This window comes from Dioscorea cayenensis, chromosome 19 (genome assembly GCF_009730915.1).
Source record: "Dioscorea cayenensis subsp. rotundata cultivar TDr96_F1 chromosome 19, TDr96_F1_v2_PseudoChromosome.rev07_lg8_w22 25.fasta, whole genome shotgun sequence".
NCBI classification, from domain to species: Eukaryota; Viridiplantae; Streptophyta; class Magnoliopsida; order Dioscoreales; family Dioscoreaceae; genus Dioscorea; species Dioscorea cayenensis.
Genome location: NC_052489.1, coordinates 10,358,834 through 10,384,220, shown reverse-complemented (window position 1 = coordinate 10,384,220; position 25,387 = coordinate 10,358,834). Strand labels below are relative to the sequence as shown.

At 42.3% G+C, this 25,387-nt stretch overlaps 3 non-coding genes across 3 annotated transcripts; 1 reads left to right on the top strand and 2 right to left on the bottom strand.

Moving 5' to 3' along the window:
* Positions 1–5,141: 5,141 nt before the first annotated feature.
* On the bottom strand, positions 5,142–5,248 carry LOC120250783. The gene has a single exon (XR_005533120.1). It is a non-coding gene; the product is annotated as a small nucleolar RNA R71 (small nucleolar RNA).
* A 9,821-nt stretch (positions 5,249–15,069) lies between these two features.
* LOC120250764 lies at positions 15,070–15,175 on the bottom strand. The gene has a single exon (XR_005533102.1). It is a non-coding gene; the product is annotated as a small nucleolar RNA R71 (small nucleolar RNA).
* A 7,390-nt stretch (positions 15,176–22,565) lies between these two features.
* Positions 22,566–22,673, top strand: LOC120250915. The gene has a single exon (XR_005533245.1). It is a non-coding gene; the product is annotated as a small nucleolar RNA R71 (small nucleolar RNA).
* Positions 22,674–25,387: the final 2,714 nt, after the last annotated feature.

Here is a 25,387-nt window from a genome sequence, read left to right as displayed (position 1 = left end):
CAATCTACTTTGGCTTCTTTCTTCTATATTTATCTCCACAATCCTACATGCACAAAAGAACACAAATGCACATGCATTAGCAAGAAAATCTAAGAAAAGTAATGCTTATAGTAAGAAATGAATACTTCGTATTACTAATACAGAAGCACTTATCAAACTCCCCCACACTTAAGCTTTTGCTTGTCCTCAAGCAAAAAAAAAAACATTGAAGTATAGAAGAAGGAAATATTAAAAGTTCTTGGCCTTAGGTTCACCAAAGCATGCAAGGGAAGGATTCTATAAGTAAGGGGAATTTCAACACTAAATACGAAAAGTCAATGCTCTAGCTAAAAACTCGAATAAAAAAGGACAACAAATCCGAAATCGTGTGAGTATGTGTAGACTCACTCAAGTCGACCAAACGTATACTCCTCAAAGTTCTAAGCATAGGGGACTTATTTATGTACAAAACAAAGCAAAGAGACGGCAGTAGCTTCACACATCCTCTAAGGTAGCCCTTTCCAAAGGGGCCGCTAAGGTGGTTTTCACACTTTCGAGGTGATAGCTCTTTCTACCAGGGTAGTAGCTTTACTAATCCCATGAGATAGTTCTTTCTCTCATTAGGGGATAACTAATATCTGACTTATGAGAGTAGCTTTATACTTCATAGGTGGCAGCTCTTTCCACCCCAAATACACAGCTAAAACAACCATTTTTTCTTTCTTTTTCCAATTTTTTTTTCAAAAAGCTTCAGAGTGGATTCCATCAAGATGTTGAAGCTCTCGATCAGACCATTGAGTCATATATAGGGGGGTTTATTTTTATGGCTTTATATACTTTCATTCATTGATAGTTTGTTTTATATATTGCTCCATGGAGAGCTAAACCCCTAGTGGGTATTTGTGCTTGTGAACCCTAGGATTCTAATTTTGTGTGGATTTGCTTTGTGTTTCTATTTAATCCAAGTTTGGTTGAGGTTTCAATCTTGTTTGCCTAGTGCTTGCTTGCCTTATTAATATTATGTTTGTTTGGTTTGTATAATTTGTTCACCTTGGTGAGAGAAAGGTCTCCATTAGGGTTAGAACATCTGATTGAAGAGGGTTAAGAGGGTGAGTCATGAGATAATGGATCGCCCACTTTCCCCTATAATTTGTATATTATATCTCTCTATTTCCTAAGCTCTAAGCAAACATATGCGGTGTGAGGTGTTGAGATTGAGAGAGATCTCTATCAGAACCTCGTAGGGGTTAAGGACCTTTTACCTAGAGGTAGGGTTAGGTCTATTCGTAGGAATTGGATACACCTTTTGGATTCTCTAGAGTACTATGGGGTCATATGTGGTGTGAGGTGTTGAGACAGAGATTTCACTATCGAGACCTTGTAGGTGACCAGTATCAGTGATCTTGAGGCCAGGATCCAATTATCTTTGGATTTCCATGACTTAGCCTACTCATTCTAGAAACACTTTGAACACCTGGTAACTAATACCTGAATTCTAGGGGGAGCATTGGCTGAATAGCCCACTTTTATAGATTGAGATCTCCCTCTCTTTTACCCTTGCATATTCATCTTAGGTATTCATTTCTTCACCCACTAGATCATCACATCATCCCATTGATCATTAGGCTAGATAGCAGAAAAGTAGTTAGTACTAGTTACCCTATTCCCTACGGATTCGACTACCCGACCCGTTTGGAATTTTATTACTTCTGCACCTGTGCACTTGCGGTACATGCATCCAATTGGTGTGTCATTCTTCATGATTGTTTGCTTGAGCACAAGCAAATGCTTAGATGTGGGGATGTTTGATAAATACCAAAATGTATGTATCCTATACATATATATAGGATACATACATTTTTGGGTATTATTGATGGGCATCCTTTATGATTATTTGCTTGAGCACAAGAAACGGCGTTGGGCACTGTAAGACGAAGAAGTAAAAAAATGGTGAAGTCTTGGGTTTTATTGATGGGCATCCTGACGGCCATGAGGATGCCCGCAAACAGGCTATAGAATGTATAGTACTATTTCATTTTACTGTAGCACTTAATTGTACCACTTCATAGAATTTTTTGCAGAAGTCCAGAGGTTCTCATGGGTTCCTTCGTGACCACGAACCAGACTATGAAGCAAACCAAGAATTGTTTTAGAAGAAGTTTTTGTTGCTTTTTGGGTAACAATCTCCTCCTACCCTAGAGCTCTCATCTCCACCTCTAAATCCAGGGTAAAGGAAGCCGAAAGAAGATATCTGTGGAGTGGAAATAAAAAAGAGAAGCAAGATTTGGAAAGATCTCCAATCATCTCCTTGTGCAAAGGCTTGTAGAGAACAAGGAAGCCAACCCTTCGGTGGCGTCGTTAGAAAATTTCCACAGCTTATTACTCCTCATTCATCACTTGAGGGAGTTTTATGTTGCTTTGTTGGGTTGTTTTTATGATTTTGGCATGTATTTTGTTAGCATGAACAACTAATGTGGTATTTCGGTATATTTTCCCTTGCTTGTTACTTTGTTATCTTGGTCATTTTAGTTATTTTCTCATTGTCTTTGGTTTGGGGCATCTTGCCGAATGTTTGACGATGTGTTTAGGGTTAAAAAGTGGTTTTCAAGGTGAGCATGGTCGTGCTTGATGAGTGCTTGTGTGATAAGAATACGAAGTGTTCTTTCCTTATGATGAGCATTAATTTTCTCAGGTTTTAATGCTAATATGTGTGCATTTATGTTACTTTCATGCATATAGGGTTGTGAAGCCGAAGGTTAGAGAAAGAGGCCAATGTAGATCGTTAATGTACTATTTGGAGGAAATCTTGAGAATGTTCAAACGCGAAGACATAAGTCTTGTTCGAAATGCGGGAATATGTGCCAACCTCCTCATATTCAAGTTAGCACAACGATTTGGAGGGGCACAAGGGCAGTCACATTCAAACATTACCGGCTTGTGCATGTATAGCAAGATCTCCACCAACAAGTCCGTTATTGAAGAAGCAAAGAGATCTATGACGTAAATGTGTACACATTTACTTTACCTAGATGAAAGCATGGATTTAGGAGTGTTTCGGGCCGGTACTGTAGAAGGGCACTATATGAAATACTGTAGCAAGTACTGTTCACAACCGCCCGAAGAAGGAGTAAAACAAAGAATCCACACGGGCGTGTGGAAATTCCACATGCCCATGCAAAAAATCCACAAGGGCGCCAACATGAGCGTGTGGATTCCCAATTCCATCCCTATTTAAGACTGATTTCAGCCCCGATTTCATTATTCTTTTCTCCATCCTTTCCCCAACTTGAGAGAAGGCTGCGGCTAGGGTTTGGAGAGGTATTGGCTAGGGATTTGGAGAGGTTCTATGGCTCTGACATTGTGCTCCGCTTGGAAGAAGGATAGTGGGAGAGCTTTCATCAGCACCCATCCGGTGAGGTATATCCTAGGCCGGACAAAGGGACCCTTGGACGAGTAGAGGACTCTCCACAAGACTATTGCCATGACTATCGAGGGATTTTCTATGGATTCCTTGTTTTACATTTTATTTCATTGATTGTAATTAGCTCCATGGAGAGCTAAACTCCCTAGTGGGTACTTGGGTATTTATGAACCCTAGGATGTATTCGTTTCATTGAACCTCTTTATTATGCTTTCAATTAATTGATGTTTTATTTGAGTTCCAATCTTAAATGCTTGATTGTATGAATACTCCCTTAGAGTGACACTAGGGTTGAGAGTTCTTGTTGGTAACCCTTCTGAGTGAGTGACACACCACGAGAGTTAGACAAAGCTAGATTGGAGAGGGTTGAGAGGGTGAGTCGAGAGGTAGTGGAGCATCACCTTTCCCCTCCGGTGTGATTTATTCTACCTCCATTTCCTCAAGTTCTTTGCGGTCATAGTATAGTGAATGGGCTAAAGGATGACCTTCCACTGGGCCTTAGTTGCGGGTGCAACGGAGTGAAGCGTTGAAGTGATTTTAGAACATATGGCTTAATTGTAGCTAGGGACCTTCAACCTGGACCAAAGGGTTAGGTCTACATCTAGGAAGAGGATTTATCACTTGGAATCCGTAGAACTTATTGCAATTCTATACGAGTGCGAGGTTGAAAGGTTATTCAATTTCTCCTCCGGGACATGTATAGAGTTAGGCATGGTTGACCTTAGATTTGGGACGATGTATTTAAGGATCTCCACGACTCATTATTGCATCAGTTAGGAAATATAATAGATGGTTCTTGCACTTGAAATTATTGTCCTAGGCAGAGCAATATCCAGGTACCCCATATCGATAACCTTACCTTCTCCTTTACTTGTGCTCTCTTTCTTCTTCTTTTTACTTTTGTTATTTTACATCTTGCCACACATATCACTATTCATCTTTTACTTAGTTAGGAAACAATTTAAGTATTTTTATTCCCTACTCCCTATGGATACGATACCCACTCATCTGGGATTTTATTACTTCAACAAACCCGTGCACTTGCGAGATATACGCAAGGGGTGTTGTGAAATTTTTGGCGCCGTTGCCCCAGAGTAAGCGTTTAGAGATACTTTGCACTTTGTTTTCTTAGCTATTTATTCATTTATTCTAGTTCATTTCTTCTTATTCTATCATCATTCTGATTTTCCTTTTGTTTCTTTTTTGTGTAGCTCCAAGTTATGACCCGAGGGAACCCCTCAATATTGATTGAAGGAGATCCCGAGCTTGAACGCACACTTAGAAGAAAAGGGAAAGAACCTATACAAGAACCGTCTAATCTAGCTGATTTGGAAGTAGAAGAATCTAAAAACATGGCAGAATAGAATGAGCAACTGCGGACATTATCACATTATGCCACACCTCTAGTATTGGGGACACAATCGAGTATTGTGCGTCCCCCGATTATAGCTCAGAACTTCAAGCTAAAGCCGGCATTCATCCACATATTACAGCAATCTGCATAGTTTAATGGTTTGGTCGATGAGGATTTAAACTATCATATAGAGAACTTTCTCGAGGTGTGTGATATGCTTAAGATAAACAGGGTAATGGATAATGCTATCAAGTTGAGAGCCTTCCCATTTTCCTTAAAGGGGAGAGCAAGCAGTGGCTACACTCATTACCTAGAGCATCAATTACCACATGGGAGGAGATGGTAGAAGCTTTTCTAGCCCATTTTTTTCCTCCTGAAAAATCTACAAAGCTTAGGAATGAGATCTCATCCTTCATACAGTCGGAATTGGAGTCTCTATTGGAGATATGGGAAAGGTTCAAGGAGCTCCTAAGAAAGTGCCCGCAACACGGATTCCCGGAGTGGATAATTATTCAGACCTTTTACAACAGGTTGAATCCAAGTACAAGGCAACTCTTGGATGTGGCAACAGGGAGAAGAAAAAAGTGGCTCGGCTTTATGAGATAGATGCAGTAACTTTATTAGCAGCTCAAGAAGAATTATTGAGTAAGAAGTTAGATCTTCTAACTTCGAATAGAGTGGCAGCTGTGACTACTTGCACCGGGGTATGAAGGAGGACATGCTCACTCCGATTACCTAATCTCTATTGATGATGCATCTCCGGTTGAAAATATCGATTTTGTGGGTAATTCAATGAGGAACCAATGGAATCCATATAGCAACACCTACTATCCGGGTTGTAAGAATCATCCCAATTTTTTGTGGAGCAACCAAGGTCAACAAAAGGCCATGGAGCCACCGGGTTTCCAACAACAACAAGCCTCAAACATGGAGAACCGAGTTTGTTCAAGCAACTCAACATCAATATTCCTTTTGTTGAGGCATTGGCCCAAATGCCTAAGTTTGCCAAATTCTTGAAGGACTTGTTAACTAACAAGAGGAAGTTGGAGGATAGTGCTTCAGTGATCCTAGATGCGTCTTGCTCAGCGGTGTTGCAAAAGAACATGCCGAACAAGAAGAAAGACCCGGGAAGCTTTATTATTCCGTGTAATATTGGCAATTTGGGTGAAGAAATGGCATTTTCAGACTTAGGGGCCAGTATCAACGTTATGCCATACACCTTCTTTCAGAAACTAGGCTTGGGCGAGCCTAGACCTACTCGGATGACTTTGTAATTGGCGGATCGAATGATGAGACATCTGAGGGATATCATTGAAGACGTGTTTGTCAAGATGGACAAGTATATTTTTTCGGTTGAATTTGTAGTGCTAGACATCGGTTGAGAGTTGGACATGACAAGCTCATATACCGCCTTGCTGTAGCCATGTGGCATTCTCTTGATTTCGATGATGCTTTGTATTTTCTAGATACTACTGATGAGATTGTTGATGAATACATCTAGGAAATGTTCAATCCAGACCCGTATGAGGGTTTGTTCGACCAAGAGGTGGAAAATGAAGAAGTTATGATGCTTGGTTCGACTGAAGATGTACCACCTACTCCGGGGATCCTGAAGAAGGTGCTCCAGAAGATGAAGAGGGTGAGGAGATGCCACTGGAAATGCTCCAAGGCTATTGTTGACGCGCATGAACTGAACAAATTGGATGCACCATTGCTAGGTAGTCCTAAACCCGATAACTCCCCCTCTACCTTCAAGATGCTTTGCACTTCATGCCTTCAAGCTATGGGTAAGAGGGCAACCTTCATCTATGAACCCTCGTGAGGTAAGACAAGGGTACATCAAGCTTAGTGACGTAAAACAAGCGCTTCTTGGGAGACAACCCAAGTGGTTACTGTTTTCTTAGTTTGTGGTTTAGTGTTGGCACGGATAAAGTGTTGAGTGTTGGTGTCTTGATTTTTAGATGCTTTTGCTGTGGTTTTTAATGTCATCGTGTGTTTTCATGTGGATTTGGCAAAGTTTTGGTTGCTTGAGCTAGTTTCTCATGTTTTTTATTGGTTTAGTTTTGCATAATAGGGTAGGCTCTGAGTGTGTCAACAAATTCAGGAATTTTTTTCCAGAGCTTGCAGAGTTTTTAAGGCATCTAAAGAAAAAGCACGGGCATGTAAAATTTCCGCACACCCGTGGATTTATACTGGAAGCCCATCCAGAGAAGACACAGGGGCATAGACACGCCCCTATGAGCAACCTTGTGATGGTCCACGCCCGTGGGTAATTTCTACACGGGCGTGGGCCTTCCTGCAGAGACTTAGCAAATTATCCCGAGAGCACACAGTGGCTTGGACTCGCCCCTGTGGGCAAACCTGTGACAAACTCACGGGCATGGGTATTTTCCACATGCCCGTGTGGATCTCTGTAGAAAAGCTCTCTCCATCCCGAGAAGACACAGGGGCTTGCGTTCACCCCTATGAGTTGGCTTGTGAATGGCCAAGCCCATGCGTAATTTTTGGACGGGCGTATGAAACACTTAGAATATATCTCTCGGTTGGATAGATAAGCCACAGGGGGGTGCGGCTGCCACTGTGGGTTGGACGCATGGGCGTTGGTATTTTCCGCACGCCCATGTGGTTGCGTTCAGAGAGATTGAGTGTTATCCCGAGAGGGCACAGGGGCGTGCGTCTGCCCTGTGGCTCTCCACTGTGGAGACACACGGGCGTGGGTAATTTCTGCACGCCCATGAGGAGTTACAGAATGCCAAGAGATGCGAGTTACTTTTAAATGACCACCATTCCTCTTCATCCTAACATTCTTCATTCGTCCGAGAGCACTCTCACATTGTTTCCCGACCTCGCATTGCTGAATTTTAAGGATTTGTACTTGGTGTCCGACCGATTCAAGGTTTTCAATCTCAACTCATCGCTAAGCCCTAGCTTTTGTTTTGTTTTCTTCACCAATTCTTTATCTTAATCGATAAAACTAGTCATTGATGCTTCGTCTCTACAATTAAAATGATTATGCATGTTTAGAACAAAGTTAGAAGCGATTTAACGGTGTATTATTAGATTTTTGAGGTGCGGCAGTACGTCTTTTTCACTCCCCTTGGATCCACACAGGTGTGTGGAAATTTCACACGACCTTGTGGATTTCTGCAACATTACTTAATTAACTGGTTTGATCGGTTTTATTTCAAATTTTACAGATTATGTCACCTCTGTCAAAGAAGTAAGCTGATAAACAGCCGCGTGAGTCATCTCCTAAGTCCAAAAGTATGAGGTTTGCTATTCCCAAGAACCAGGTGCGTTTTAAGCGTTTGTGGAGACTTCGGTTTGGACACACTCGATTCCTGGACATGAGCATATTGAGAGATCTATAGCAGGGAGATGAGTTCACAGATGAGGTCGATGATCTCGTTTCAGTGGGAGGTTGGAGGCAGTTATTGTCGACAGGGAGCCAGTTATTCGTAAGCTTACACTTGAGGTCTTATCGTCATTCGAGTTCGATAAATCTTATACGAGATGCAACAGTCTTGACACCATTCAGTTCAGAGCATTTGGACATCTCACCATAGCATGAGCATTACTCAGTTTTCAATTCGTCTTGGTGACAAGGTCCCCTTGCGTATATCCTGCAAGTGCACGGGTTTGTCGAAGTAATAATCCCGGGTGAGAGGGGTTGAATCCACAGGGAGTAGGGAGTAAAAACACTTAATTTGATTCTTAGCTATGTGAAAAATCAATGATAAGGAGTGTGATAATGATTCAATTCTCAACGATAAAAGCAACAAGAAAGAGAGCAAAAGTAAAGAAGGGGGTAAGGCAATCGATAAAGATGGGGTACCCGGATAATGCACCACCTAGGATAATTGTTTCAAGTGCAAGAACCCTCTATTATGCTTCATAATCAATGCAATGGTGAGTCGTGGAAATCCTTAATTACATAGTCCCAAATCTAAGGTCAACTATGCCTAACTCTATACATGTCCCGGAGGAGAAATCGAACAATCTCAACACCTCGCACTCGCATAGAGTTGCAATGAGCTCTAGGGATTCCAAGTGATAAATCTCTTCCTTATAATAGACCTAACCCTTTGGTCCAGGTGGAAGGTCCCTAACCATAATTGAGCCCTAGATACTAAGATCACCTCAACACTTCACTCCGTTGCACGCGCAACTAAGCCCCAGCGGAAGTTCATCCCTTAGACCATTCACTCTACTATGGCCGTAAAGAACTCGAGGAACGGAGGTAGAATCTATCACGCCGGAGGGGAAAGGGAGAGCTCCTATACCTTTCGACTCACCCTCTCAACCCTCTCCAACCTAGCTTTGTCTAGCGCCGTGGAGTGTCACTCACTCACAAGGTTACCAACAAGAACTCTCAACCCTAGTGTCACTCTAAGGGAAATGTTCATACAATCAAGCATTCAAGGTTGGAACTCAAAATAAACATAAATTTATTGAAAGCATAATAAAGAGGTTCAAAGAAACAAATACATCCTAGGGTTCACAATACCCGAGTACCCACTAGAGGTTTAGCTCTCCATGGAGCTAAGTACAATCAAAGAAATAGAATGTAAAAGCAATGAATCCATAAATAAACCACCTCGATAGTCATGTCGATGGTCTTGTGGAGAGTCCTCTACTCGTCGCAAGGGTTCCTTTGTCCGGCCTAGGATACACCTCGCCGGATCGGTGCCGACGAAAGCTCTCCCAATAACCTTCTTCCAAATGACGCGTGATGTCGGAGCCGTAGAACCTCTCCAAAAACCTTGGCCAATACCCCTTAAAACCCTAGCCGAAGCCCTCTCGCAAGTTGGGGAAACGATGGAGAAAAGAATACCAAAATCGGGGCTGAATCGGCTTTAAATAGGGATGGAATCGGGCGACTCCACAGGCGTGGATACTCCACGCGCCCGTGCGGAATTTCCACACGGGCGTGGATAATTTCCACACACCCGTGTGGATTCTCTGTTTCTCTGGTTTCTCGGTCGGCTGTGAACAGTACTGCTACAGTATTCATCCTGAATAGCTTCCCAATTCCATACTTTCATCGGGGTAACGCAAACGGCCACACGTTCACATCGTGGATCACTTGCTTCTTCAATGGTGTACACGTTGGTGGAACTCTTGTTCTATGTGCATAAGTCGAAATGCTCGAGTGTGACTGCCTCTGTGCCCCTCCAAATGGATGTGCCAACTCGAATACGAGGAGGTTGGCACACATTCTAGCATCTCACATCGACCTATGTCTTCGCGTTTGAACCTTAGCAAGATTTCCTCCAAAATCGGTGCATTGTGATCCACATTGGCCTATTTCCTTCATACTCGGCCTCACAACCCTACCTGCATAAAAGTAACATAAAAACACACATATTAGTGTAAAAACCCGAGAAAAGTAATGCTCAACATAAGGAAAGAATGCTTCGCATTCATATCACACAAGCACTTATCACATGGCTTATACGAGTAGGCATTTACTGACACCGAGGAGTATTTCCAGTTACCGACAGATTACCCTGGAGCTTTGACCTTGCAGAGAGCGTATAGAGCATTGTGTGGTCAGGGTCGGTATGAGTCATGGGTGTCCAAGGCCACGTGCCTTTCCTGACCTGTATACCGATATTTACATGCTATTCTGAGCAGGTCGGTGAATGGCCGTGGTGATAGCACTGGTGTCCTAAGCTGGCAGGAGCTTCTGTACCTGTATTCGATGGTTCAGCGCATACCGATTCATATAGGGCATATCATCGTAGAGTACTGTAGTAGGGCACTACAGCAAGTAACGTAGCAAAACACTTTAGTAGGTACTGTTCATAACCGGTCAAAGAAGGAGTAAAACAGAGAATTTCCACACGGGCGTGTTGAAATTCCACAAGCCCGTGCGAAAAATTCACAGGGGCGCCCATATGGGCGTGTGGATTCCAAATTCCAGCCCTATTTAAGGCCAATTTCAGCCTCGATTTCACTATTCTTTTCTCCATCATTTCCCTAACTTGAGAGAGGGCTGCGGCTAGGGTTTGGAGAGGTATTGGTCAGGGATTTGGAGAGGTTCTATGGCTCTGACATCGCGCTCCGTTTGGAAGAAGGTTAGTGGGAGAGCTTTCGTCGGCACTGATCTGGTGAGGTGTATCCTAGGCCGGACAAAGGGACCATTGGACAAGTAGAGGACTCTACACAAGACCATCATCACGACTATCAAGGGGGTTTTCTATGGATTCTTTGCTTTTACATTTGATTTCATTGATTGTAATTAGCTCCATGGAGAGCTAAACCCCCTAGTGGTTACTTGGGTATTTGTAAACCCTAGGATGTATTCGTTTCATTGAACCTCTTTATTATGCTTTCAATTAATTGATATTTTATTTGAGTCCCAATCTTGAATTCTTGATTGTATGAATACTCCCTTAGAGTGACACTAGGGTTGAGAGTTCTTGTTGGTAACCCTTGTGACTGAGTGACACACCACGAGAGTTAGACAAAGCTAGATTGAAGAGGGTTGAGAGGGTGAGTCGAGAGGTAGCGGAGCGTCCCCTTTCCCCTCCGGTGTGATTTATTCTACCTCTATTTCCACAAGTTTTTTGTGGTCATAGTAGAGTAAATGGGCTAAAGAATGACCTTCCCCTGGCGCTTAGTTGTGGGTGCAACGGAGTGAAGTGTTGAAATGATTTTAGCACCTAGGGCTTAATTGTGGCTAATGACCTTCCACTTGGACCAAAGGGTTAGGTCTACATCTAGGAAGAGGATTTATCACTTGGAATCCCTAGAACTCATTGCAATTCTATACGAGTGCAAGATTAAGAGGTTATTCAATTTTTCCTCCGGGACATGTATAGAGATATGCATGGTTGACCTTAGATTTGGGACCATGTATTTAAGGATTTCCATGACTCATTTTTGCATTATTTAGGAAGTATAATAGAGGGTTCTTGCACTTGAAACAATTGTCCTAGGCGGAGCAATATCCGGGTACCCCATTTATATCGACTGCCTTACCTTCTCCTTTACTTGTGCTCTCTTTCTTGTTCTTTTACTTTTGTTTTTTTACATCTTGTCACACATATAACTATTCATCTTTCACTTAGTTATTAAACAATTTAAGTGTTTTTATTCCCTACTCCCTGTGGATACAATACCCACTCATTTGGGATTTTATTACTTTGACAAACCCGTGCATTTGTGGGACATACACAAGGGGCGTTGTCAGTGCTTAACCTGAGTCGGTCCCCCTGATTTTTCCCAGGAGAATCCGGGCACTGAAACTATAAATTTTAGCTCCGACACGCCCGTGTCAAGAGCACTCAGACCATGTTCTTTCTTTAGATTGGTGCTATAGTAGTTTTGCTATAGTACTGTGCCAGCTCTAGCATGCCAATTGCTTGGGAAAATGAAAAGGACAAACACGATCGTGTTCCAACCGTGTTCCACCTGAAATATCGGGCGTTCATCTCTTTAAAGTCCAGTTTGAGCCAGTTTCTTCACTTATCTTCCCTCAAAACCTTTCCATTCCCTCCTCCTATTTCCTCCGTTATTCTCAAGGTTTAAGGGGTGATTTTGGTGGTATTTATGGGCTTGTTCTTGGATCCCAAAGGATGATCATCACTTGATTCATGGTAAGCAGTCTTCCTTGCTTGTTCTTCCTTCTTAATTGGATGAGTACAGCTAGGGTTTTGTTGTGGATTCAAGTGGGAGCTTGATTCTTTCTCCTTTTCTTCCTCTTTGATGGCAAAAGCTTGAGAGGAGTATTGGTGTTGGTTTGTAAGACCTTGTTATCAAGAAACCCTTGAACCTTCTTATTCCTTGATTTTGGGATTACTGTAGCACCAAAAAAATTTGGTTTTTCTTGCTTTCCTTGTTGATTTCAAGGGTTGTGAGGGATATATTCTTGTTAGATCTTCTAGCTAGCGAGTTTTGAAAACCCTAGAAGTAATCATTTCACTATTTTGAGCATTTTCCTTCATTTCAATTGATCTAGTTGTTTATGTTGTTTGGTTATTTGTTTAGTTTGTTTAATTACTTCTAGGAGGTGAAACTTCAAGCAAGGAGAAAGAGCCAGTGGAGAAGTAACACTAGAGGTTTCTAGCTCGCCAAGTTTGTGAGTGGGATTTACTAAAGTTTGGACTATGATTTACTTCTGTTTGATTAATATTTAAGTTCCTTGCCTTTGAATGATAGACACCATATTACGAAATCTCTTTAAAAGTTTTACCTAGAGTTTAGAAATCGTGGTGATTTATGATTTGGCTTATTGCATGGATATTTGCGAAGTACATATATATTATTGTTGTTTGGAAACCCTATGTTTTGAAGTATATGTTTCAAATTATGCATTTTTAAGAGATTTGATGTTCTTGTTATGATAACCAAAAAGGCATGTGAAAACTGAGTTGAATTTTATTATGATGATGAAATCCTTGAAGTATATTATCAAAAGATAATTTTGTATGATGTTCTTGATGAAAATGATTTCATGGCAAACTGATAAGTGCTTGTGTACTAAGAATATGAAGTATTCTTTTCTTACGATGAGCATTACTTTTATCAGGTTGTATCGCTAATACTTGTGTTTTTGTGTTCTTTTGTGCATATAGGGTTGTGGAGCTAAATAGAGAAGAAAGGAGCCAAAGTAGATTGCGAATGCATTATGTTGATAGAATCTTGAAGTGGACACATGAGAAGATGCAAGTTGTGCTCGAAGACATATGAGTGTATGCCAACCTCCATTATGCTTGATGGAATATGTAAATTAGAGGGACACAAAGGCAGTCACACTCATGTGTTCCAACTTGTGCAAGGCTAGCAAGATTCCTATCAAATGTGCTTTACTTCATGATGCAACGTGATATACCGAAAGATGTGTGCCCGTTTTTGTTGCCTCGATGAAAAGTGTGGATTCGGGAGTATTTTGGCGGAGTAATGTAGCAAATCACTGTAGCTATTTACTGTAGCAGTTACTTTTCATAGACCACCGAAACAGATTACCTGCAGATTCACACAGGCATGTGGAAATTCCACATGTGCGTGTGGATTCTCGATTCCAGGCCTTTATTAAGCCACGACTTGTATCGATTTAGGGATCCACTTTTCCAATTTTTCTCCATCTTTTTCCCAACTTTGGAGAGGCCTGCAGCTAGGGTTTAGAGAGACTTTGGGAAGGTTTTTGGAGTGGTTCTATGGCCTTTGACACCGCATTCCGTCAGAATATAGTTATTGGGAGAGCTTTCATCGACATCGATTCAGCGAGGTGTACCCTATGCTTGAAGAGGAAACCTTTGAAGAGGCCGACGCTACTCCACAAGACCATCGACATGAATACCAAGGTAGTTTTATTTATAGATTGCATCTCTTTACTTTTAACTTCATTGCTGATTGTATTTTGCACCATGGAACAATAGTCCTAGGGGGAGCAATGTCTGAGTGACCACTTTCTATCGATTGCATTTCCTCTCATTTTATTGCGCCTCTCTTTCTTATTTTCTTTAGTTTTTTTCATATTGATTTTGTTCATACCACTACTGATTTACCTTCACTTTAGTTAAATAGAAATTTTAGTGTTTCTGATCACTATTCCTTGTGGATTCGACTACCCATCACCGGGGTATTATTACTTTGAAAACCCGTGCACTTGCGGGTCACACGCAAGGGGTGTGTCAATTTTTTGGCGCCGTTGCAGGGGAATAGGCGGTTTAGAAACACTTTGCACTTTGCTATTTTAGCTATTCATCATTTATTCTATTTCACACTTTCTTATTCTATCCTTGTTCTGATTTATTTTTCTTTCTTTTGTAGCAGCTCCAGGTTATGACCCAAGGGAACCCTAAAACATTGGTTGAAGGAGATCCTGAACTTGAACGAACACTTCATAGAAGAGGCAAAGAATCTGTGCAAGAATAGAATCATTCAGCTGAGATAGAGAGTGAAGGATCTGAAAACATGGCTGAACAAGAGGGCCAACGAAGAACTCTTTCAGATTTTGTTAGACCTACTATTCATGGGACACAATTGAGCATTGTGAGGCCACCAGTAGCAGCCCAGAATTTTGAGTTGAAGCCAGCCTTTATTCAGATGGTTCAATAGTCTGCACAATTTAATGGGTTAGCCGATGAAGACCAGAACAATCATATTGAGAACTTCCTTGAAGTGTGCGACATGTTGAAAATCAATGGGGTTTCTGATGATGCAATTCACTTGAGGGCTTTCCCATTCCCTTTGAAAGGAAGGGCCAAAGAGTGGCTCCATTCATTGCCAAGAGCTTCCATCATATCATGGAATGAAATGATTGAAGCTTTCCTTACAAGGTACTTTCCTCCAAGAAAATTGGCAAAGCTTCATAATGAGATATCTTCATTTGTTCAGATGGAGCTTGAAACTTTCTTTGAGACTTGAGAACAATTCAAGGACCTTCTGCAGGAGTGTCCACAACATGGGTTCCCCGAGTGGATGATCATTAATACATTTTATAACGAGTTGAGTTCAAGCAACAAACAACTTCTAGATACCGCCACAGGAGGTACAATGGGGAACAAGACTCTGGAAGACGCTTGGCAATTGATTGAAGAAATGGGTTTGAATAGCTACCGATTGAATGCAGGAGAAAGGAAGAAAGTGGTCGGACCCCATGAAATTGATGCGGTTACATCCTTGGCATCCCAAGTAGAGGCATTAAGCAAGAAATTGGATATATTGACTTCACAAAGGGTAGCCATAATGACAAGTTATGATGGTTGTGGGGGTTCACATATGCCATCCGATTATCCTATTTTGATAACTACTTCAGCCCCAACTGAACAAGTAGACTTTGTGGGTAATTCTGGAAGAGGACAAGGCAATCCTTATAGCAACACCTACAACCAAGGATGGAGAAGCCATCCCAACTTTTCTTGGAATAACCAAGGGCAACTAAAGGCCATGGCACCACCGGGTTTCCAACAACAACAACAAGCCCCAAACAGGGAGAACCAAGTTTCAGGCTTACAAACCCGGATGACCGATCTAGAGAAAGCTTTGATGAGATTCATCTAGTCATCAGACTCAAGGTTTCAATTGGTTGAAGCTACACTTCACAAACACACCGTATCATTGCACAATCTAGAAAATCAAGTTGGGTAAATTACAAAGTCATCATTATTAGAGAGGCTTCAAGGAAGCTTGGCTAGTAACACTGAAACTATTCCGAGAGAACATGTGAAGGCGATCACTTTGAGAAGTGGTCATGAGGTTGAGGGTAGGCTTCCAAATGAGAAGACCAATGTTGAAGCACCTGAGGTTGTGGAGGTTGAGGAGAGAGCAAACAAGGAGAAAGAGGTGGCAACCCCGCCTTACAATCCAAGAATCCCTTATCCTTCGAGATTGAAGAACGACCAAAATGATGAGGAATATAAGAAGTTCTTTGGTCTATTCAAGCAACTGCACATAAACATTCTTTTTGTGGAGGCATTATCCCAAATGCCTCGGTATGCAAAGTTTTTGAAGGATCTTTTGATCAACAAGAAGAAGTTCGAGGAGAGTGCATCGATGATCTTAGATGCCTCTTGTTCGGTGGTTTTGCAAAAGAATATGCCAAACAAGAAGAAAGATATCGGAAGCTTTGTTATTTCGTGCAACATTGGTAATATGGGTTAAGAGATGGCATTGGCGGATTCAGGGGCTAGTATCAACATTTTGCCATACTCGTTCTTTCAGAAGCTAGGCTTGGGAGAGCCTAGGCCCACTCGGATGACACTTTAATTGGAGGACCGAATGGTTAGACATCCGAGTGGTATTATGGAAGATGTATTGGTGAAGGTTGACAAGTGCATATTTCCTGTGGACTGTGTAGTGTTGGATGTCGACCATGATGTAAATATTCCTTTGATACTTAGAAGGCCATTATTGCATACTTCCAAGGCACTTATCAACATGGACGGTGGGGAGTTGACACTGAGGGTTGGCGACGATAAGTTGACATACCGCCTCGGCGAAGCTATCCGACATTCTCTTGACTTTGATGATACTCTTTATTTTCTTGACACTACCGATGAACTAATAGATGAATATGTGCAAGAAATGATGAATCCGGACCCATATGAAGGGGTGCTAGACCAAGAAGTGGAAAATGAAGAAGTTGATATAGTGTAACGTAAGCATAAAAAAAAGAAACCAGAACGAGAGACCCAAGTAAGTGAGAGGAAAGACAGTCTATAGAAGTGGGGTACTCAGACAATGCTCCCCGTAGGACTAATGTTTCAAGTGCAAGACCTACTATTATGCTTCCTAACTAATACTTAATGAGTCGTGGAAATCCTAAAGCACACGGTCCGAAACCTAAGGTCAACCGTGACTAACTCTACACTATATGCCGGTGGAGAAATTGCTCAGCGTCAACACCTCACATTGTGCAAAGTTGCATGGAGTTCTAGGAATTCCAAGTGATAAACCTTATTCCTATGTGTATATCTAACCATTTGGTCCATGCGAAAGACCCCTAGTCACAATTAAGCCCCAGATACTAAACTCACTTCAACGCTTCACTCTATTGCTCACGCAACTAAGCCCCAGCGGAGTTCATCCTTTAGTTCTTGACTCTGTTGTGGTAGCTTTCACACTTTTGAGATGGTAGTTCTTTCTACCGGGGTGGTAGCTTTCATACATCCCATGAGATAGCTCTTTCTCTCATTAGGGCATAACTAGTATCCGACTTATGAGAGTAGCTTCATACATCATAGGTGGTAGCTCTTTCCACCCAACAAGCACAACTAAACAACAAAACTATTTTGTTCTTTCTTTTCATTTTTCCATTTTTTTCAACAAAATAACATAAGAAGAAAAACTAAAACTAGTCCCTTTAACATCAAACTTGAGTTTCCAAAGGATGTTAAAGAGTAAGTAGTGCACAAGTGTCAATCGGGCAAAAATTCCTAAAAAGTCAAGCAAGAACTAGAGCATGAGAACATTCAATGTTAAAAATTCTTCTATACTCAAGAATACAATCATTGCAACTAAGGTGAACCACCATTGGCTATGTGAGCATGTATAACAATCAAGACTCATATAAAAGATATGTGCACTATGAACCCCCCCTGACTCCTAGTGTTGCATTTGATGGAGCTAATTCATTGGGAGTGGTGTTCCAACGGGTTGTGAAGCATATACAATCAAATGTCGAAGCACCTTGGCCGTGTCTATGACAAGTTCTCAATTCCCATGATGACAAGACCATCTGCACGGATACACGAGGGGGTTTAGTAAAGCTCCATAAAACAAAAACAGCTCGAGTACATAAAAGATAGAGAAATGAATACAACTTGAGACAACAAAACTAAAATAAACTCAGAAAGAAAATCTTTTTTGAATATACAAGTCCAGAAGGAAATCCAAATAAAGAAATGAAAATAAAATCAAGTGTAAGTGTCGCGCTGTCTCCTCTGCTGCTATTGGTAAAGATGACAACGCTGGTGGATCAACTGAGGTACACGGTGGATCAGCTAGTGCTGGAGTAGGTGATGGTGTTGCTGGAGGTGTTGGAGATCTGCTCATCAATAGCTACCGTAAGAAGTCAAAACAGGTAATCATATCAGTATACTGTGATAACTGTATCGCTCGAATCTCGATGATCACATACCACACGACACTCACAGTGCTCTTGAGCCTCTCAATACGCTCATGGGCTCAGGAAGGGGTAATCGTACGCTCTGCGATCTCGGTCGCCATCGGTGCAGAACCCTCCGCTGCATCCCTACCACCCTCGGCACTCTCAGTGGTGGAAGTGGCCAAAATGTAAGTTCCAGGCCCATATCTATGCACCACTCCCATTATCCTGAGAGTATGTAGTTCAAGCGGAGCGGGAATAACTGTCTGATCTGTATCTCGAAAAGCATCACCGAGACCCATCCCTAGAATAAGTCTAGTAATGTATGGACCAACAAATAATACTTTCACTCTCCCGCTATGGCCCTGGTATCGCATGTAATCTACCACAACGTGCTCCAGATGAATGGGCACGGACCTAACCATGGAATACAGATAAAGTAACCCCTATCAGCTCAGAACACTAGTGGTATCACCTCGGTCATCCACAGATCTGCTAATGAAGGTGAATAAATACTTGTAGCTCAGCCGAGAAAACATGTGGCCTTGGATACTCCCGATTCATGCTGCCACTTCCCTCATAAAACCTGGTAAGCCTGTTGTGGGGTCAAGGTGCCAGGGTAATCTATTGGCAAGTGCCCATACTCCTCCATTTCTGTGCATGTCTTGTTGTAAATGCCCATGCAAACTTAAAACTCTGTGACACTCATGGCAAATTAACATCCGAAGGCTCTAAACTGTATGGCATCAGTGATGTCAAAACTCAGTGGCCGGAAAACTGGCTCTCGTATAGACAATAATCTTTCTAGCATCCCACGGGCATTAGCGTGTCAAGTTCCCTGACTAATTTATCACCCCGCTGGACTCCAGTTAGCACACTCAAGTCCATGAACCGAAATTGGCTAAACCTAAGTCCCGATAACAACTCAAAATGAGCCTGATGCTCGGGATTCGAGAATTCAGTATGTGCCAACTCGGGTGAAGATTCTCTAGGGCGCTTCCCTTCTTGCCACTTTGAGTGCGGTGACATACCTGCGATAAATGAGGAAGAAATGATCAAATAAGCTCATAAACAACATACTGTAGAATTCCACACGGGCCTGTGGAAATTACCCATGCCCGTGTGGATCTGTGGGTTGTGAAAACCACACGGTTCCATGTCAATTCTCCAAAAATATAACCTTAAACCACGTTTAAACGCTTTCTAAACATGCACAAACCATTATAAAGTGAAAATTTGTGCAACTCAAGACTTTTAATCCACAAAAAATAAGAAATGACAAATAGAAGAGAAATTAAGAGGTTTACCAATGAAATGGGTATGAACACTTTGAATTCAGCGTGAAACTTTTCTGAAAACCCCTCTAAAACAGTGGTGAGAGGCCGGGAAATTGATCAAGAGTGGTTTTCAGATGGTTGGAAGTGAAGAAGAGGAGAATTCACAAAGATTTTAAAGAAAAACTCATGTTTCTTGGAATTCTGTGCATCCACACGGGTGTGTGGAAATTACCCACGCCCGTGTGCCTCCACAGGAGAGCTTCACTAGTGCAGAAGCACACCCCTGTACGCTCTCAGGAAAATCCTCACTGCCTCTGAATGCATCTTTGTCCAACTGAGAAGAAACGTTAAGTGTTTCGCACGGCCGTGCAAAAATTTCCCACGGGCGTGGACATTCACAGGCCCAACTCACGGTGGCAGCCGCACGCCCCTGTGTCTTCTCAGTATGGAGAGAGTTCATCTGCAGAGATCCGTACGGGCATGCAGAAAATTCCCACGTCATGTATTTGTTGCAAGTTCACCCACAGGGGCGAGTCCACGCCATTGTGTGCTCTTGGGATAATTTGCCAAGTCTCTGCAAGAAAATGCACGCCCGTGCGGAAGTTACCAACAGGCGTGCGAAAATCGCAAGGTCGCTCACAGGGGTGAGTCCACGCCCATGTGCCTTCTCTAGATGAGCTCGCAATACAACTTTACGGGCATGCAGAAATTCCACACGCCCATGTGTTTTCTCTGGTTGACTTAGAAAACTCTATAGGCTCTGCAGAAATTTCCTGAACATGTTTACACCCTCAGAGCTTGCTCTTTTATGCAAAATACACCAGCAAAAAACATAAAAAACAAGCTCAAGTGACTTAAACTTCGCGAAATCCTTATGAAAACACAGGATGACATTAAAATCCACAATACAATACACAGCAGAAGCATTTAAAAATCAAGACACTGATACCTAGCAAGTTATTCATGCAAAAACTAAACTAACAACTAAGATAAAATAGTAAACACTTGGGTTGCCTCCCAAGAAGCGCTTGTTTTACATCACTAAGCTTGATGTGCCTCATTCTTACCTCACATGGGCTTATAGATAAATGTTGCCCTCTTACGCATGGCTTGAAAGCATGACGAGCAAAGTCTCTTGAAGGTAGAAGGGGAGTTACCGGGTATGGGACCATCTAGCAATGGTTCATCCAACTAGTTCGGTTCACGCACATTTTCGGTGGGGTCTCCTCGCCCTCTTCATCTTCCGAAGCACCTTCTTTAGGATCCCCGGAGTAGACGGTACTTCTTCCATCGAGCCAACCATCATTACTTCTTCATTTTCCTCCTCTTTGTTAAACAAACCCTTGTAGGGGTCTGGATTGAACATTTCCTCCATATATTCATCAACAATCTCATTAGTAGTGTCTAGAAAATACAAAGTATCATCAAAATCAAGAGAATGCCTCATGGCTTTGGCAAGACGGTATGTGAGCTTGTTATCTCCAACTCTCAAAGTTAGCTCCCCACCATCCATGTCAATCAATGCCTTGGAAGTTCGCAAGAACAGTCTCCCAAGTATCAAGGGTACATCCGCATCCTCATCGATGTCTAGCACAACAAAATCTACAGGAAATATGTACTTGTCCACCTTGATAAGCACATCTTCGATAATACCCCTCGGATGTCTCACCGTTCGGTCCGCCAATTGCATAGTCATCCGAGTAGGCCTAGGCTCGCCATAGGCCTAGCTTCTGAAAGAAGGTGTATGGCATGATGTTGATACTGGCCCCTGGGTATGCCAATAACATTTCTTCACCTAAATTACCAATGTTGCATAGAATGATGAAGCTTCTCGGGTCTTTCCTCTTATTCGGCATGTTCTTTTGCAAAACTGCCATACAAGAAGCATCTAAGATCACTAAAGCACTCTCCTCTAACTTTCTCTTATTAGTCAACAAATCCTTCAAGAATTTTGCATACTTAGGCATTTAAGACAATGACTCAACAAAAAGAATGTCGATGTGGAGTTGCTTGAACAAACTCAGGAACTTCTTATACTGTTCATCCCCTTGGTCATTCTCTAACCTAGAGGGATAGGGGATTCTTGGCTTGAAAGGTGGGGGTGCCACCTCCTTCTCTTTGCTTGTTCCCTCTTCAAGCTCTATGACCTCGGGTGCGTGTTCATTGGGCTTCTCACTCAGAAACTTACCTTCAACCTCACAACTACTTCTCAAGGTGATCACCTTCACATGCTCTCTAGGATTGGTCTTGGTATTGTTTGGCAAGCTTCCTTGTGGTCTCTCCAATAGAGACTTCACAATTTGCCCCACTTGATTCTTAAGGTTATGCAAAGAAGCGGTGTGGTTGCGAAGTGTAGCCTCAACTGATTGAAACCTTGTATCCGATGATTGCACAAATCTAGTTAAGGCCTTCTCCAAATCAGTCATTCGGGTCTCCAAACTGGAAACTCGGTTCTCCATATTTGCGGCTTGTCGTTGTTGTAAACCCGGTGGCCCCATGGACTTTTGTGGAACTTGGTTACTCCATGAAAAATTGGGATGATTCTTCCAACCCGGATTGTAGGTGTTGCTATATGGATTCCCTTGATTCCTCATCGCATTACCCACAAAATCAACATTCTCAACCGAAGATGCATCACCAATGGAGATCGGGCAATCGAAGGGAGCATGTCCTCCACCACACCCAGTGCAAGTAGTCATGGCCGCCACACTATTCAATGTTAGAACATCTAACTTCTTACTCAATGATTCCACTTGAGCCGTCAATGAAGTTACTGTGTCTATCTCATGAAGTCCGACCACCTTTTTCTTCTTCCTAGCATTCCATTGGTAGCTATTTAACCCCATTTCTTCAATTAGTTGACGGGCCTCACCGGGGGTCTTGCTACCTAAGGTGCCTCCTCTCGCCGCATCTAAGAGTTGCCTTGTGCTCGGATTCAACGAGCTGCAAAATGTCTGAACAATCACCCACTCCGGGAATCCGTGTTGCGGGCACTTTCTCAGGAGCTCCTTGAACCTTTTCCCACATCTCAAATAGAAACTCCAATTCCAACTGTACAAAGGATGAGATCTCATTCTTAAGCTTTGCAGATTTTCTGGGAGGGAAATAATGGGCAAGAAAAGCTTCTACCATCTCTTTCCATGTGGTAATTGATGCTCTAGGTAATGAGTGTAGCCACTACTTCGCTCTCCCCTTTAAGGAAAATGGGAAGGCTATCAAATTGATGGCATCATCCATCACACCGTTTATCTTTAGCATATCACACACACCTTGAGAAGGTTCTCTATATGACTGTTTGGATCCTCATCAGCCAAATCATTGAACTGTGCGGATTGCTGCAACATGTGGATGAATGCCGATTTCAGCTCGAAGTTCTATGCTGTAATCGGGGGATGCATAATACTCGATTGTGTCCCAAATACTGAAGGTCGGGCATAATCGGATAATGTCCTCTATTTCTCATTTTGCTCCATCATATTATGCGACCCTTCAACTTCCAAATCAGCTAGATTAGACTGTTCTTGCACAGGCTCTTTCCCTTTTCTTCTAAGTGTATGTTCGAGCTCGGGATCTCCTTCAATCAATATTGAGGGGTTCCATCGGGTCATGAACCTGGAGCTGGACAAAAAGAAAGAAAACAAATCAGAACGATAATAGAAAAGAAGATGTGAAATAGAATGAATAAATGAATAGCTAAGAAAACAAAGTGCAAAGTATCTCTAAATGCCTAGTCCCTGGCAACGGCGCCAAAAACTTTACAACGCCCCTTGCGTATGTCCCATAACTACACGAGTTTGTTGAAGTAATAAAATCCCTGGTGAGTGGGTATCATATCCACAGGGAGTAGGGAGTAAAAATAATTAAATTGTTTCTTAACTAAGCGAAATATTAATAGTGATTTGTGTGACAAAATGTAATACAAACAAAAGTAAAAGAGACAAGAGAGAAAGCACAAGTAAAGGAGATGTAAGCAAATGGATATAAATGGGGTACTCGGATATTGATCCGCCTAGGACAATCATTTCAAGTGTAAAAACCCTCTATTATGCTTCCTAACTAATGCATTAATGAGTCGTGGAGATTCTTTAATACATGGTCCCAAATCTAAGGCCAACCATGCCTAACCCTATACATGTCCTGGAGGAGAAATTAAACAATCTCTCAACCTCGCACTCGTATAGAATTACAAAGAGTTCTAGGGATTCCAAGTGATAAATCCTCTTCCTATATGTAGACCTAGCCCTTTGGTCCAGGCGGAAGGCCCCTAGCCACAATTAAGCCCTAGATGCTAAAATCACTTCAATGCTTCACTCCTTGCACGCACAACTAAGCCCCAGCCGAAGGTCATCCCTTAGCCCATTCACTCTACTATGACTGCAAAGAACTCGAGGAATTGGAGATAGAATAAATCACACCGGAGGGGAAAGGGGACGCTCTGCTACCTCTCGACTCACCCTCTCCAATCTAACTTTGTCTAACTCTCATGGTGTATCACTCACTCACAAGGGTTATCAATAAGAACTCTCAACCCAAGTGTCACTCTAAGGGAATATTCATACAATCAATGCATTCAAGATTGGAACTCAATAAAAACATCAATTAATGAAACCATAATAACAAGGTTCAATGAAACGAATACATCCTAGGGTTCATAATCCAAGTACCAACTAGGGGGTTCAGCTCTCCATGGAGCTAATTACAATCAATGAAACCGAATTTAAAAGCAATATATCCATAGAAAATCCCCTCGATAGTTGTGATGATGGTCTTGTGGAGAGTCCTCTACTCATCCAAAGGTCCCATTGTTCGGCCTAGGATACACCTAGCCGGATCGGTGCTGATGAAAACTCTCCCACTAACCTTCTTCCAAATGAAGCATGAAGTCAGAGCCGTAGAACCTCTCCCAATCCCTAGACAATACCTATCAAAATCCTAGCCGCAGCCCTCTCTCAAGTTGGGGAAAAGATGAAGAAAAGAATGCTGAAATCGGGGCTGAAATCGGCTTTTAAAGGGTTGGAATCGGTAATCCACACGCCCCAATCGATATTCCACACGGGTTTATGGATTTAACATACAGGCGTGTGGAATTTCCACACACCCGTGTGGCTTCTCTAGCCAACTCCTTCTTCGGGCAGCTGTAAACTGTATCTGCTATAGTATTTTGCTAGAGTGTTGCTATAGTACCCTACTGCAGCACCTGTCCGAAACACTCCCGAAACCATGCTTTCATCGAGGTAACGTAAACGGGCACACATTTACGTCGTAGATCACTTTGCTTTTTCAATGAACGTCTGCGTTGGTGGAGATCTTGTTACACAAGCACAAGCCAGAATACTTAGAATGTGACTACCTTTGTCATTGTGCTAGCTTGGATACAAGGAGGTTGGCACACATTCTAACATCTTGAACCCGACTTATGTCTTCACGTTTGAACCTTCTCAAGATTTCCTCCAAATGGTGCACTCACGATCTACACTGGCCTCTTTCTCTAAGATTTGGCTTCACAAACCTATATGGATAAAAGTAACACAAATGCACATGTATTAGCGCTAAAATCTGATAAAAGTAATGCTCATCATGAGGAAAGAACATTTCACATTCTTATCACACAAGCACTTATCACTGAGAACCCTCGATATCATCACCCTCACCCTCGGCTATCTCTGGGGTAGGTGTAATCAAAGCATATACTCCCGGCTGAACCCAGTGAACCATCCCTATCAACCTCATCGTCTCTATGCACAGGGGGGCAGGTATACTCGCCTTCTCAGCTCCTCAAATCGCGTCTAAGAAACCTA